Source organism: Ictidomys tridecemlineatus, chromosome 3 (genome assembly GCF_052094955.1).
Source record: "Ictidomys tridecemlineatus isolate mIctTri1 chromosome 3, mIctTri1.hap1, whole genome shotgun sequence".
Lineage (NCBI taxonomy): Eukaryota > Metazoa > Chordata > Mammalia > Rodentia > Sciuridae > Ictidomys > Ictidomys tridecemlineatus.
Window position 1 is genome coordinate 166,677,255 of NC_135479.1, and position 15,298 is coordinate 166,692,552.

The 15,298-nt window shown below is 36.8% G+C and overlaps 2 protein-coding genes across 6 annotated transcripts in view; one reads left to right on the top strand and one right to left on the bottom strand.

Annotated features, from left to right (window-relative positions):
* The window catches only part of Cmss1 (cms1 ribosomal small subunit homolog), a 321,594-nt gene that overhangs the window by 261,738 nt on the left and 44,558 nt on the right, over nt 1-15,298 (bottom strand). The window lies entirely within an intron of this gene.
* The window catches only part of Filip1l (filamin A interacting protein 1 like), a 103,266-nt gene that overhangs the window by 47,079 nt on the left and 40,889 nt on the right, over nt 1-15,298 (top strand). The window contains exon 1 of one of the 3 annotated variants that reach the window (XM_005335064.5): nt 6,162-6,442. The exons of the other annotated variants lie outside the window; for them this stretch is intronic. The gene's annotated coding sequence lies outside the window, so the exon portion shown is untranslated. Of the gene's footprint in view, nt 1-6,161; nt 6,443-15,298 lie in introns of those variants that run through there. 3 annotated transcript variants of the gene reach the window in all.

Consider the following 15,298-nt stretch of genomic DNA (forward strand, 5'->3'; position numbering starts at 1 on the left):
GATTTTAGGAAGAGATCATCCTTCATATAAAACCCTAAGCATAATTCTTATTTCTTAATCTGTTGATTATTTTTTCCAGTGAAGACATTTTTAGTCGTAATATAGGAAAGCATCTCTTCCAATCCTATTTTTTATGTTGCAGACTAGTGACTGCTCCTATGAGCCAGTTTTGTTCTGGAAGAAACTGTCAGAGTGTTTTACAGTTAAAAACCACCTTCATATCAAGCAATTGACTACGTAAATAATGGATAAAAGGGAACTAGGGACAAAAAGAGATTATAAAATGTCTCCTGTATAAAAATAATATTGGGAAAAACTATTTAACTCTTCCCCCCCCTTTTTTTCTTTCTCTTTCTTTCTTTTCTTTTCTTTTTTTTTTTTTTTTTTAAGCACTGGAGATAGAACTAAGGGATTGTGTGTGCTGTGCAAGAACTCTGCCATTGAGCTACACTGCCAGCCCATTAAAAAAAAAATTATTTTGAGACAGGGTCTTGCCAAATTACCCAGGCTGGTCTCAAACTTGAGGTCCTCCTGCCTCAGCCTGAGTAGATGGGATTTTAGGCCTATGCCAAAGTGCCTAGCTACTTTCTTTTCTTTACTTTCTAAATTCTTTATCTTCTCAGATCTTCTAGACCCATCCAGGTGCATTTATTTGATAATAAATTTATTTTCATGCATTCCTGTGAATTTCATTCCAAATAAAAGAAAACATATGAATTCAACTTACCTATTTTACCCTTAATTATTCAACTATTCCACAGACATCCTAAACTACTTCAAAGACTAAAAGAAATTATTCCATCCAGAAAATTCTATTGAACAGTTTAATCTGTAGGTCTTTCTCCACACATATTTTTACCCTGACATCAAATTCCACATCTACATGGAAAAATCTGTCAAAGTAGTTTCTTTAAAAATGCATTACTTAAGATATGGGGTTCAAACAAATTGATGAGGTCCCTTTAAATAAACAGGACCAGATAAAGCATTAAGAACAATCTGTACTGGCAAGGGACAAGGAGATGATCTAATAATAGGTCTTTTCCGCCTTTAATTTCTGTGATTCGAGGGTTTTTTACTCCTACAGTAATACTTGTGAGTTCAACAATTTCTCAAAACTATTATTAGTTACCAAGGAAACACAAAATGTTTTCAGGAATAAATAAGCAAATGGACTGGACCTAAATAATAGGCTTTTCCTGCTTCCCATGTAATGGTGGCGTCATATTATTGGCTCTTCGTTCTCTCCAAGTCCTCCTGCTCACCTATTGGAATGCTTGTTCACTGAAATCCCATAGCCAACCCCAGAATCCATGTCAACCAAGACCAGATCTCCTGGATTGACATAAGATTCCTTCTTAAATACAGATTTCCTTTTGTTGTGAAGAACAAAACCATGGCAATATTAGGGTGCTATGGTTGGCTTTGTGACCTCTATTTCCAGGGAGAATATGTACATATGTGCTTTTAAATGACCTGGCAAATAGAAAAGCAGCTGACATGATTAAAATACATATAATAAAGGTACAAAGATACAGAATACACATATTCATTTTCTCTCTCTCTCTCTCATACACACACACACACACACACACACACACACACACACACCCCACAGTATGAAAACAATTGTTTTCAAATGCTTAGAAAACATAGTATGTTGAACTCTTAATAGTTGGCAGTATTCATGAAGTAATAGTATGTGTAAAATTTTTTGCTTACTTTTCTGCATTTGCAAACCATGAGAATATTACTTTTAGAGTAAAAACAAAAACAAACTATTTAAATTAATTTTAAAACCAAATAATATCATTCACTTCAATATTAATAGTTTCTTATTTTCTAGTTTTATTACTGACACTCTTGCTATTGTAATCAGACCCAGTTAGCTCTAGTTGCTGTCCTACAATCAAAGTCAGCTGAAGTATTGAGCAGAAATAGGTGTAGGGCTTCTGGAAACTTCAAGCACTGCCTTGCCCGAAGAATGATATTATTTTATGTGGGTATCTGTATTGTCAGAGCCAAGCAGATGGCACCTGGGAAACAGAAGGAAGTTGGAAATGAAAAAATTAGAAAAAGAAATGATCCAGGAATGCAGTGCAAGTGCTTTTACTTTAAGATATCCATCCCCATTTGCATCATAGTCTATAGTTGCCAATATGTGGTGCTCAGTCTCTTCAGCCTTCTTCCGAAGCTACTTAGCTTCAGAGCTGGAGGCACCAGCACTGAACACCAGCAGTTAACTGGATTTCAGTGGTAAAGCTGCTTTGAAAGAAGCTACCAGTAAGCTGTTAGGAGGTTAGCACCAGAGGCTCATATTCCAGCCAATCCAACTGTCACCTAAAGCAATGGCTTATGGAGTTCTGCCTCTCCTCAGGCCATCCTGGGGTTGATCTCCACTTGGTTCAGATTAGCATACAGACTCAGGTACATACAACATTTGCTGTTTTTCTTTGGGTGTTATAGTAGTCCTCCTTTATCCACAGAAGGTAATGTCCCAAGATGTTCTACAGATGCCTGAAACTGAGCACAGTACTAAACCTTATGTAAAGTATGCTTTTGCTATACCCACGTGACTATAATAAATTTTCATTTATATAATGGCATAAATTGATGTGAACATACTTTATATACAGAGATACAAAAAATTGTGCTCTATATGTGTAATAAGGATTGTAATGCATTCCACTGTTGTCGTGTATTTAAAAAAATAAGAAAATCAATAAAAAGAGAAAAAATAAATTTTCATTTATAAATTAGGCATAGCAACAGATTAATAAGTAATAATAAAATAAAACTATTATAAAATATACTATGATAAAGTTATTTAAAACTTATGAATTGTTTCCATTTACTGTTTTCTGAAAACAAGATTAAGGGGGGAGGGTTATTACATGGTTTCCACATATATTATCTCACTGAAGCAAAAGAACAAATGTGTCACCCTGAAAGTCATTAGCAGCATCTCATAGCCTGCAATAGAGCTCCTAGGGAACAGAACACACTACCCCTTCACCTATGAAAGAACCAGTGTGAAAGCTGAGGATTCAGTAAATTACAAATTCTCTGGCACTTTTTGGATAACAAAGAAGAAACAGAGACAAGAAGAGAAGAAATAAAAGAAAATAAGAGCATTCACTTCACAAAGAGGAACTGACTTGACATACTTAGTAGCACATTAATTGTATTTTAACACAGTTATATAATGATGGTTTAGTAGTGACTGACTTTACTAATGACATCAGTTGCTGTGCTAACTTCCTCCATTAGCTTAAACCAAGGGGAACTACTGATATTCAGCTATATATTTGACTGTATAAAAAAGTAATTTCCTAGAGTTAAGGCCAGATGACATTTCCAGTCTTATCACCTACAAACCTCTTTTCCCATATTAGAAACTAGCTCTGTAGACAAATTCCTTTGTACCATATCTAAATAACACTTTAAAGCTATTGCTGATTTTTTAGGCCACAAATTTAGATTACTAATTGTAGAAATGATCTTAATTTTTAGATATACATAAGAAATTCCTGATAATAAAATGAAATGAGTCATACAATAATTGAACAGAACTAGGCTAGGAAGTAAAATTTTCTCAGCCAATTTTAAGGTATGGTGGCCATAATTATACTACATAATACATCCGTATCAGATGCTAAAAGAAAAAAGAAATACATCTCAAATGAATTTCAGGTAGGCAAAGGGAAAAAAATGAAATGTCTACTCATCAACTCATGTGGCCAAAAAGAGTATAATGTATACTGCTGGCTGAAGACTGCAAGACAAACTCAAATAGCTCTTATGTCAGACAAATGTTCTGCTTTCTCAAAACTGTTGACTCATATAAGAAAATTATCATGATACTCTAATTTTATTAGAAGAATACACTTTGCTGCTACCTCAAAAAAAAATGTCTTAGTAAATACATAAATAAATGATGTCTTCGATGTGAATGACACCCTTTATGATTAGTGGCTCTGCTTATGTGGCCTGCAAAGAGGATGTGTCTTAGCTTTCGTCCTTCAACATATTCAGTCTGAAAAACAAAAACTTAAGTTTCTCCATTAAATCAGAATATTTCTTTATTACCAACAGAATCTCTGAGAGATTCTGAATAAAATAATTACGAGAAGTCTCAGACTGTATAAAACACTGACTTACATCCTTCTATCTATGAAAACTTGATCAAGCCATTTCACCCTGCCAAATGTGTTTCTTCATCTGAAAAACAAGGACAACATCATCTCAAAATGTGTTGTAAATATTCAGTGATGGAATGCATATAGAGCGTAAGCATGGTCACTAGCTTGATCTAAAAGCTCAATAAGAGAGGGTTATTATTGGTTACTGAAGAAAGTAGTCACATACCATGACCTTAGTTGGAAAGCTGAGTCATAGCTCATGAGAGACTCCAGGGAGCAACAGAGCACCTTTCAAGGCAGACAAAGAGTAAGAACCTTAGAGAAGTACTGTACCACTCAAAGTCTTTATTTTCAGAAAAGCATTAAAGAAAAGTAGAAAATATCAATATATTTCACAGGGAAACTAGGAAATCAAAAGAATGAAAATGAATGCAAAGCACAAGTACAAAAAAAATTAACTTTGGAGTATTAAAGTACTTATGCTATCATTTTGGGGCTGAGATTCAGCTGTTTGTGCTTCATGCAGCTTTCATGACCATCATTTTAATTAAATTGTAATAAAAACTTAGCACAATCAAAAAGCATGTTTAATAAGTACAAGGCAACCACAGAAGACAAAAACAATTACAATGCAATTCATGAATATAGGCAAAGTAATAAACCAAATCATCATCTAAAATGTTAATACAAAACTACAAATTTTAAATTCAGCTGAAGGATATGGTCATTCACTTCTCTTTAAACAGTAGATATGAAAAGCAACAACACGTTTAGTTTAGACTTCCCTATAGTAGAATGACCCAGAAGTATTGGCAAAACTGAGTGTCTACTTGAGCAGAGGACACAATCTTATTTTTGTGCCCTGCATCATTTCCACTAACTATATGACTCTTCTACCATCCTTTCTCCACCCCACACTAAGAAGAAACAAGCAGATTATTTTCATTATTCCTATTTGACAAAACATATGGGAACAATAATTCTACAGACATGTGTACATCATAATAGGAAGCAACCCTATTTTCATGTAATTTAAAAAGGGTTTTTAAATAGACTCAAGCTACTAAAACTACTTAACTCATCTGAGATTTGCAAATAAGGCTGTCACATTCCTAATTTATTTAGCAGATTCATATATTTGGGCTAGGAATTTAGAGATTACATCTCTTGTTTATACTCAAGATAATTAGGAGGCTTATTCTCATTTACAAGAACGGGATTACACAAGTAAATCTGCCCCATCCTAGAGGATACTAGGCTTAATTCAGTCATATTTGGCCAGTTTCTTTTTTCTTCTTTTATATTTTGTCTTATTTTGTTTGCTGGTATAAGAGAACAAATAAGTTAAAACTGGTTCTAAAATTCTATTTGTATACTTTTTCTTGCAAATAAGTACAGCACGAAACATTTAATTCCTTTTAAAATATTTTCCCTGCCAAATAATCTTATTCATTTTAACTGCTTTCGTTAAAACACAGGCATGCAGAAATGAGGAACGAGAAGGTTCTTTCAGTGAAAACATCGAAAAACTCAGATTTCATCTGGCCTTCCCATCATCACTTTAAGAATTGTTTGGTAGTTACATCATCAGGAAATAAAATACTATCCTCTGAGGACCCCAACTCTTTACAAAGAGGAAAAAGAGGGTTTGAAGTTTAAAATCACCCGATATGGCCAAAACCAACCTACCTACCTACCTCCCTCTCCCTCCCTCTCTCTCTCTCTCTCTCTCTCTCTCTCTCTCTCTCTTTCTCTCTCTCTCTCTCTCTCTCTCTCTCTCATCTTCCCCCAGCAACTAAAAAAACAAATATAACAAAAATGTATTTACAAAGGTTCACATAAAAATAACAAAACATGCATTTAAAAATGCAAACTCATTAAAGTTAGGGATCCAAAGGGAAAAAAGTTAGGAGCCTTTGATCGCCCTTGACCCCAATCACTGGGCTAGCCTGGAGGAAGGGCGCAGGCGTCCGGACCCACAGCCCAGTTCCGCCACCGGGCGCGGAGGACCCACTGTCCATTCACACCGCCTAGACGTCCGCAGAGCGGGGGCTCACCGCCGCGCCGCGCAGCAGCCGACGGTCTGGCTGTCACCGGCGCCCCCGCCGCCCGCGCCGCACATGCGGAGCGCCTTATAAGGCTGCGCAGTGACGTAACGCCCAAAGGCCGGGCGCGCTCGCCGTCCCGCTCGCATTGTTCGGGCGACTCCCGGAGCGCGCACAGCCCGCTCGCAGCGCGGCGCGACAGCGGCCCCGGCTCGGCCCGGCCCGGCCCCGCCCGGCCCGGCGCAGGCAGCTCAGGTAAGCCCGGAGAGCCGCTCCGCTCCTGTATGGGGCACTGCTGTCAGGGAGCTAGGGCGCGTGTCTGTAGGTGGCTTTTAACCTTGTCTCAGCATCACGAACTCCAGACAGGTTTCTCAAAGCGCATCCAATGAAGTCTAGCTTCAAAACCCTTTCGACTCAAAGGAGACCTAAGTAAAAAGTTTTCTGCAGCGGAGAAAAAAGGTTTGGGGTTTAAAATTTAATGTGGAGAAGTGAGGTTTGACTGTTACATACACTTTCCAAGTGGGCTGCACATTAAATCTTTTGTATGGAGAAATCTTTGGGGAAAGGGTGGGGTAATAACTCTACCTCCCTATCTTATCGCTCCTTGGAACTTTAACTTGCTCACGTCTTAACAAGAGCAGAGTGCAAAACATTAACACATGGTAGTGAATTTGTTAGTGCCGGTTTTCTTATTTTTCTTTGTAAATTTTACTATAAAACACTAGAAAAATACTGTTGGTAATACATCTTGGAATTAGGATGAAGCCAATTAAAAACTCAAAATCTTTAAGTTTCAAAAATCTTATACCGTTCTTTCTTAAAAAGCACATGTCGAATCTGTGCAAGAAAGTAAGTACCAACAGTTGTGAGTTCTTTCAGCTTCGACTCCAAACCCTGGTAAATGGCAAGCTGGACTTAAAGCTATCATCTCTAAAGTAATATTTTAGATAATATGTAAAATATACTAATTTACAGGTGAAGTCTATGAGAATAATTTTAATCACTGGCATATTGAACCATTAATAAACACATGAAGACTTTGAACAAGAAATTATAAATGAATCCTTACAGTGTGATCAAGTGTTCACTTGGCAGTGACTGAAAATCGACATATTTACTTTTCAAACTAAAAATCAGCACAGGAATTAAAAATAAAAGATTATGTTATGTCAAGTTTAGAACAGTGGAATAGGAAATGAAAAACTGACTTCTAGCTCAAAGTTTATCTAGTCTGAACATATATTGTAAAACAAAACTTTAAGAATGGTGTGCAGAATTATTTCCCTTTTTCATTAGTTTTTATGTTTTGTAAGCATACACAATACAAATTCATAATCCACAGGCTGTTATTATATTGGCTTACTCTGAAAACTGTATAATGCTTAATATTGTTGGCACTGAAAAGACCATATAAGATAACTGGATGTTTAGTAAAAGTTTAACAAAAAAAGTACTTTAATTATCTGAGGTGTATGGGTGTGTTGTGAATATACATTTTATTTATATTTGTCAAAAATGAGAAAAATGTGAGATTCATCATTTGAAACAACATTTTCTAAAAAAAGCTCAAAATTTGGGAATTATCAGTAATTCCTGTTGGGCTTTTTTTTTTTTTTAATGTATGCCATTGATGCCTACCATTTTTGTTTCTTCAGGGGTTTTTTTGTTTTGCTTTGCTTTTGCTAATTTTGTTTAGAGCAAAGCAAGACTTGGTTTTTGTATTCTAAAAGAAAAATTATATGTTATTTGGCCTGAAGATAGGCTATACAAACTGCAGGTTAGTACTGAGAAGTAAGTGTTCCTCAAAACTATTATTTCAAACCCAGGGAAGCCTACCATAATGAAAAGAAAAGGGCCAACACCCAGGTCACTGTGAAGTACCGAATATGCAATGGAAGAGTTGTTTATTTGATATAGAAAGTAATTGGAAACTGAAAAATTCCTGTTTTGGGAAAAAGGTATTCTGTACTTTTGAATCTAATAGAGGAGGAGGGAAACAGAAACCATCAATTATTGTTTCAGCTATATCCAAAGTACCATCTGTACCATCAACTATAGCTCAACTGTTGAAAATCATAGCTTTTATCAAAGCTCTAATAGCTATGTTTCCCAGAGTTTTGCCTTTTATTATGTTAAAGCAGACAAGCATCAACTTTTAAAATTTTTATATGATATACTTTAATATTCCACATTTTTCCATTGATTAACAGTAAAACATGGTTCAAGGAATAATTACATGTTAAAACCACTTTTAAAAAATGAAAGTTAAACAAGATTTATCATGGATACATTATCTCACAATGGGTTCTGTGGGTAAGCATTTCTTAGTCCTTAGGACACCCTATATGAAGGAAAAAAGTGTTTTGACAGAATGAACATGTATTTTTACACTTCCAAGTAAAGAACATAATAATGCTATACTTATCAATTTGTGCCTTTATAACAGATGTCTATTAATCGCAGGTATTGCCATGATATTTTCCTAAAGCTGTGATGGAATCTATAGTAACAGCCAAAGTGAAAACATGCATCAAAACTTGACTGTCTTATTTTTCCAGGAGTCTTGCAATTTCCATTCATTTGCCTTCTCAAAAAAGCTGTGGATTTCATTTTAGGGTTCTCTGCCCTTTTCCCTCCAAAAAAGTTCTTCTGGTAATAAATAAACTTTGGGGAGAAAAAAATTCCAATAACAATTCTTAGGTCATGTTCTGTTCATATCTTGTGTTTCAGGGAAAAGTGAACATTTTATAAGGTGAATAAAGGAAAAAAAGACCCTCTATTGAAAGGAAAAAGGAAAGGGAGAAGGAAGGGGACTATTCATAAAAGTCTGGATATTGTGGAATAATAATTAGCAGATGTAAAGCAATATTGGTCTCAACCTCCCTCAGGAACTGAAATGTCCCATCTGTTGTTCACATAGCCCTAGTCATTATCTTTGAAAAATTGAACACATCCTACCATATCCTCTTGGGTATATTATTAACTTAAAATGATTTTTAGGGTTTACTTAATTTGTATTTGGCAACTAAATTAGTCTTAATTTGAACTGATTGTTTATTTTCTATATAGTGTATTTAAATAAGGACTTAAAGAGACTCTGCATATTCAGCCAGCATCACAAATGTTCAAAGAAGTATTTCTGTGGCTGCTTCAGCTATCACCACAGTATTTCTGAGCCACAACCCAATCACTTAGGCTTAATGTGTGCAAAGACTTCTAGAGCTTCCTCTAGCTAGTCATGTGAAATAATGTGAGGCAGTGATGTCTTGAATCATTTTGTGAGATGCACTAATTCCTAGTAGATCCATCACCTAGAAAGGCATTCTGCATGTTACTTTTTCTTAAAAACATCAACTTGAGATTTTTTTTCTCCCTCACCTTCATCTACACTAACAGTGCCCTGTGAAAGCTTCACAAAGATGAGAAGTCTCTCCAAGGAAAGTCCTTTGCTTTTTTTTCAGATATGAGAAAAATATGTCTTTCCATGTTGCTTCTCTCAGATGCTTTAGCAGACTGATAGGACAGCACCAGTTTTAATTCTGACCTCAGGAACTGTGAATAACATATTGGCAGTGTTCCTTCTCTAATCTGACCTTCCTCACATTCTTATACTCTACTGTTCCCAAATAAAATTAACTATTAAGGATATATAATAATTATTTTTTAACAATAAGCTTGAAAAATTATGTATTTCTGGGGAAGAGATATACAAAGGAGATAGGGATACATACACATATCCAACTCTTTGTACTTATGATTATTAATTCTAGCCCAAATGACAGTTTTTAATCAGCAAAAGAATAAATATTAATTACATCAGAATAACAAATGTTCAATTCCACAGATATGAATTTGAAAAATGGACAATGGGCTACCCCAGGCTCAAGAGTATTTATGTACACACCAATCCACACCCACTTCTGGCATGGAATAGCTACAGAACTTTACAGCTAGAGAAGGTAGTGAAGGTTATCTGATCCAGATGCCTCACTTTACAGAAGAATTTGATGCCCACAGTGTGACTTGCTCCAGAGACCCAGAGCCTGTCAAAGGCAAAGCCAAGGCCCCCTGCATTCTTGGACTAGGGCCCATCAGTTGTTTCTCTTTTAATTAATGATAGAAAGGGAGGCAAACAGAAGCCTCAGAAGCAGCCATGGCACTGCAGGTGGTAATTCAGATATAAAACTGATTAAAAAAAGAAAGTGGAAAAGTTCAAGTTCTTGTTAATAAGTAGTAAGAAAGCAAAGGAGGGAGGTAAAGATCAATACAGTTCAATCAGGCTGCAATAATGGGAGAGAGGTAAAGAGAAAACAAAAAATTCAAATAATAATGCACTTGAAGGTCTGCTGGATGGCAAAGCCCACTCTACTTGGAAGGTGAGAGGTGCCCTGGAAAAGTGTGCTCTGTGGTCAAAGACATTTAGTTCTAAACTACTAACTTGAGAAGTGACCTTGTCTCATTATCTACCAACTAAGCATTCTGTACTCCCCACACTTCCCCAGCCAGCAAGTTCCCTTTAAAAATTCTGGCTCAATGCCTTCAAAACAACCTACCCCCAAAATGTACAGGAAATCACCTATGAAGGCTCTAAGTTCCTAGTAATGTCTTGCTTTATTTTCCTTCACACTAAGCACTGTGATATGCCTTTAAATTACATATTTACTACTTATTCATTGTCTATCTTCCAGATTATAAACTCCTCTGGGATGTTTTACAACTAGCTCTATCTGTGGCAACCAGGAAAGTACCTAGCTAGTTAGCATGTCAGTGGGATAAGTGTTAGATAAATACCCAAATTATAACCTAGAAGCTTCTTATATGATAAGAAAAGAATATTTCTGCCCATGATGGGCTAGCGAGGGCCCCTTCTTATAGATTTTGTTAAGGAGCCCCAAACAAACTTCTGCTAATGCTTGAATTAATGACATAGAATTGACTTACAGGCATTAAAAACTGGAAAACTTAGATTAAGTCAAGGTAGTGACATGTGCTTCGTACTGTACAGAATTTGCTGTGTAGGTAGACTAAATCAGATGCTTCTCTACTCTGCCCATCTCCATCCATCTTACTTTAACTCCCTCCCCAAATGAGATTGAAGGTGGTGAAAGAATACCAGGTGAACTGCCCTGGGGCATGGAATGTACTGGAAGTAAAATATGGACAAGCATCTTACAATGGTTTTGTCCTTAATGAAGGGTGGATTCCTCTGAATCTTTCTCATCTCTGTACTGCAGTTGAGGACCTAGAAGATATAATCACAGGACCCAAACAGCTTGTCCTCATAATAACTAGAAATCAGTGTACTGCCTTTTCCTAAGCACACATTTTGACTTCAAAAGGTCTGTGAGTACTTTCTATATCTGAATTAGCATATGCCAGATTTTACAGAACTGGAGTGATTTTTCTATAATTTCAAAGTTAGGTAACTCCAATGTCCACCTATGAAACCAACCTAGGGGATAATACCTCTCTTCTCTGCAGTCAGCTGTTTTAAACACAAGATAAGACAATAGTCCCAACAACTAAGTTCACTGCACACCATGCCATGTCAGTAACCTAGCTCTACCTATTGGTACTAACTAGCACATTAATGATAAGGACTGAGCTCCCTAAGCAGGTCATGCACAAAAAGGTGGATTCAGTCATGATCACATTCCTGCCATTTTTTAAAGGAATTATAAAACAATGTAGACGAGAAGTTAGCTGAAAATAAAAATTAGGTGAAAACATAGGAATGTTTTTAAAAATTACAACAAAATAGTTTCCAAACTTGTTTACTAGTGACAATTAATATAGACAAATAGTGTCATCTCAATGGTCAGACTAAAGACCAAGAATAATGAGTCAATAAATCTGAGTTCTGTTTTTCTTGGCTCTGCCATCTATTCATTGGTGAGCTTCCTGCATCTTCAATTCCCATAAACCTCAAAAAAGAGAACAAGGTCATCAACCCCAACCATCTGGGAAAGACTGAATGGTGAGCAAAAACCCCTAAGGGAACTCCAATCAAGTACAGTGACTATGTGAAAAGACAGGTTCCTGATCATGTCATTACAGAGACCAGTGTGTCTCTGTAATGACATGATCAGGAACCTAAGATAACAGATGCACTAACTGAGGAAAGAGTCCACATATAAGTGCAGGACAGCTTAACATAATTGTAGCACTTAAGCCTGCAAGAGCTCCAAATCATTGCTCCTAGAGCAGCCCCAAGGATGAGGTCAGCCCTCCAACATAGGCTGCTCTGACAGAAGCAAATCTGCCAGATTTATTGTGTCTCATGGCCCACCAGTCCTGGAACAAAAGTTTAAAGGTGAACTAACTTCCTCCCCCCTTTCTTTTCAAATTTCTTTTTTTTTTTTATGTGAATCAAAACAAATCTCTGAGTAGAGATCATAAGAGGAATGTAAAATATTCATCACATTTGGGCTGACAAGACTTAAGTGTCTGCTGTTATTAAATTTGAAGAAAAGGAAAGGGCAGCTTGGCCTAGGAGCCTAGGGAGAAAATGAGATAAAGTTCCCAGTTTCTTGCTGAAGACAAAGGAGTGCAGTGAAATGCTGTGGAAATCCCTTAGCCTGAACTTGCTGCCCTGCTAATTAGGAATAGCAGAAGAGGTGAATCATTCCACAGTTTTGTGAAATGTATCCATTACCGTTAAAGGGAAATTATCTTCCCTTTAAAAACAACATCAGGCTGAGGGTGTAACCCAGTGGTAGAGTGTGCTTGCCTAGCATGCATGGGGTTATAGGTTTGATCCCTAGCGCGCGCGCGCGCGCGCGCGCGCGCACACACACACGCGCGCACACACACACACACACACACACACACACACAGTAACACCAATCCGTTTATTATCAGGATAAACACATTATTTAAAAAAAAACATTATGTTTGAGGTTGTATATTATCCTTGAGGCTTTCATATAATGAGCAATATGAAGGCATTTCCAATAAAGATGACAATAGCTTCATCAAATGATTTGAAGTTCCACTTCCCCCCAGTAACATCATTCTTATAATTTCATAAAACTCATTTTACTGAGCAAATATGCAAAGAATCACAGGCAAAGTTAGGATTCTCCATCCAACTCTCCGTATCTGGATTTCATCTAAATTTGTCTCCAAGTGAGTTCCTTGGTTCACTGAATAGTTCCCCTTCTCAGAAATGACAGGAATAAGAGGAACTTGTTCTTCTGCTCTAATAACAAGAGGAAATTCTGACCACTTCAGCCAAAGATAGGAATATATTTCTCTAGGAAGATGGTTTTTCTCACTTCTCAACCATTTGGTCATTAACTATGTATGTAGCACAAACCCATGTCAAACGGTATAGAAGTATCCTTTGTATCATAAAACCCTGTTGAGAGCCACAGCCGAAGGGGCCCCAGCAAACTTCCAGCTGCCAGCAAACTTCCAGCTGCCGGATGGATATAGAAGTATCCTTTGTATCATAAAACCCTAAGGTCTATGAGACTCGGGGAAGAGAAATCAGCAAGGGTTAGATAATTTAAGAAACAGTTGTAGAAAAGATGGGATGGGAACTGAAATATACATGGGGCTACTGAATGGAGCATTCCACAAAGGATTTATTCCTTGGACATTTACTATTAAAAGAGAACCGCAGGTAAAGTGAGATAAAAGGCTTTGATTAAGATCAGAACACCCATTATTCAGCCTTCAGAGAAAGGAAGACATCTTAAAAGACTTAAATCTTTAAGGTGAAGGTTAAATGTGATGATTAAGTAGCTAGCACAGTGCCATACCTAGTGCAAATGCTCAACTATCTGTTTATTACTCTTTTAGTTATGCCCACAAGAATGATGCTTCTTCACCATCTGGTGTTACAGTAGAATTCTGCCAGGCTTAGGAGGAGGTGCTTTACAGGATACAGTCCTTCTGAAGAGCTTGGGTTCTCTTAGACCTAGCTGTAGAGCAAAGGATTAAACTTACTGAAGAAAACCCATGTCTCTAATGCCTAACCTGTCACTCTCAAAGAAGGTTATCCTGTTACCCGCCAGTTCCTCTGTTAGAAGGCTTATCCCTTCTGTGATAAACCCACATGAGCATTCCTAAAGATATCTTAGTCACCTAAATTAAGACACAAGTTACTGAGCATGTAAAGGACCAGAGAAAGCAGATGACTACAAAAGGCTTAAAAGCTAGCCTAGAATCTCCTTGTTGTACCTAGAAAGTTCTGCCATGCCTTAGAGGCACACACAAACTTTGCTAAGACAAATCATCCTTCTTGGGTGAAAGGGCGTAGGTCAGATCCTAGGCACAGAGGATTGAGATTCCATTTTGGAAACTAATAGTCTAAATGCTTCTCCCCAGGTGTGAATTTTTCAGTTCAACTGTACTTTCAAGTTAGCATAACATTTTATGTCAGAACAAAAAAAGATTTACTATTTTGTTTTTACAGCACAATTTGAACTACAGCAGATGCTTTCCACACAAAGAACCAAAAATGAATCTCATGAAATTCCAATTAAGGTTTTTCAATATAGTTATGAACCACAAAGAGTTGACAAGCCATAAAATCTCTTGACATGTGAATTTGTGTACAACATTATACAGGAAAGAAGGGAGGAAGTGACTCTAAAAGTTGCTGGAAGTTATTGTTTTGTGGAATTGAGATTTGAGGATCTCCAAAGACTTTCTAAATCTTAGAAATGAAAAAAAAAAATCTTAGAAATGAACTGTATTGCTTTCCCCAGGTTGCAGGCTGAGGTGACAGGCAGATGAGGCCAGGTCAAACAGTTGGAAACAGGTTTTGGTCTAGTAATTCCTGCCTACCAGATACCTGGTTTTTCTGAAAATGATTTTTTAATTAAGAACTAGTATTTTGTCTATTTCTTTTTGAGCTCTGCATGGGTAAACTTTAAGAGTGAGGGCTACTGAAATCAGTGCTTTTTCAGGAAATACTTTTTTCAACTTCTGAACACCTGAAATAGTTGCCCTCTCTGAAAATTTAAATCACAAGGTAAAATATGGTTAGGGCAAAAATGAATTGGGTATTCAAACAGCACATATATAGGGTATACTATATCCTTTTCTTTTACTGTGCCCCACACTGAACATTTCTCATAGAGATAAACAGAACTAAATGGG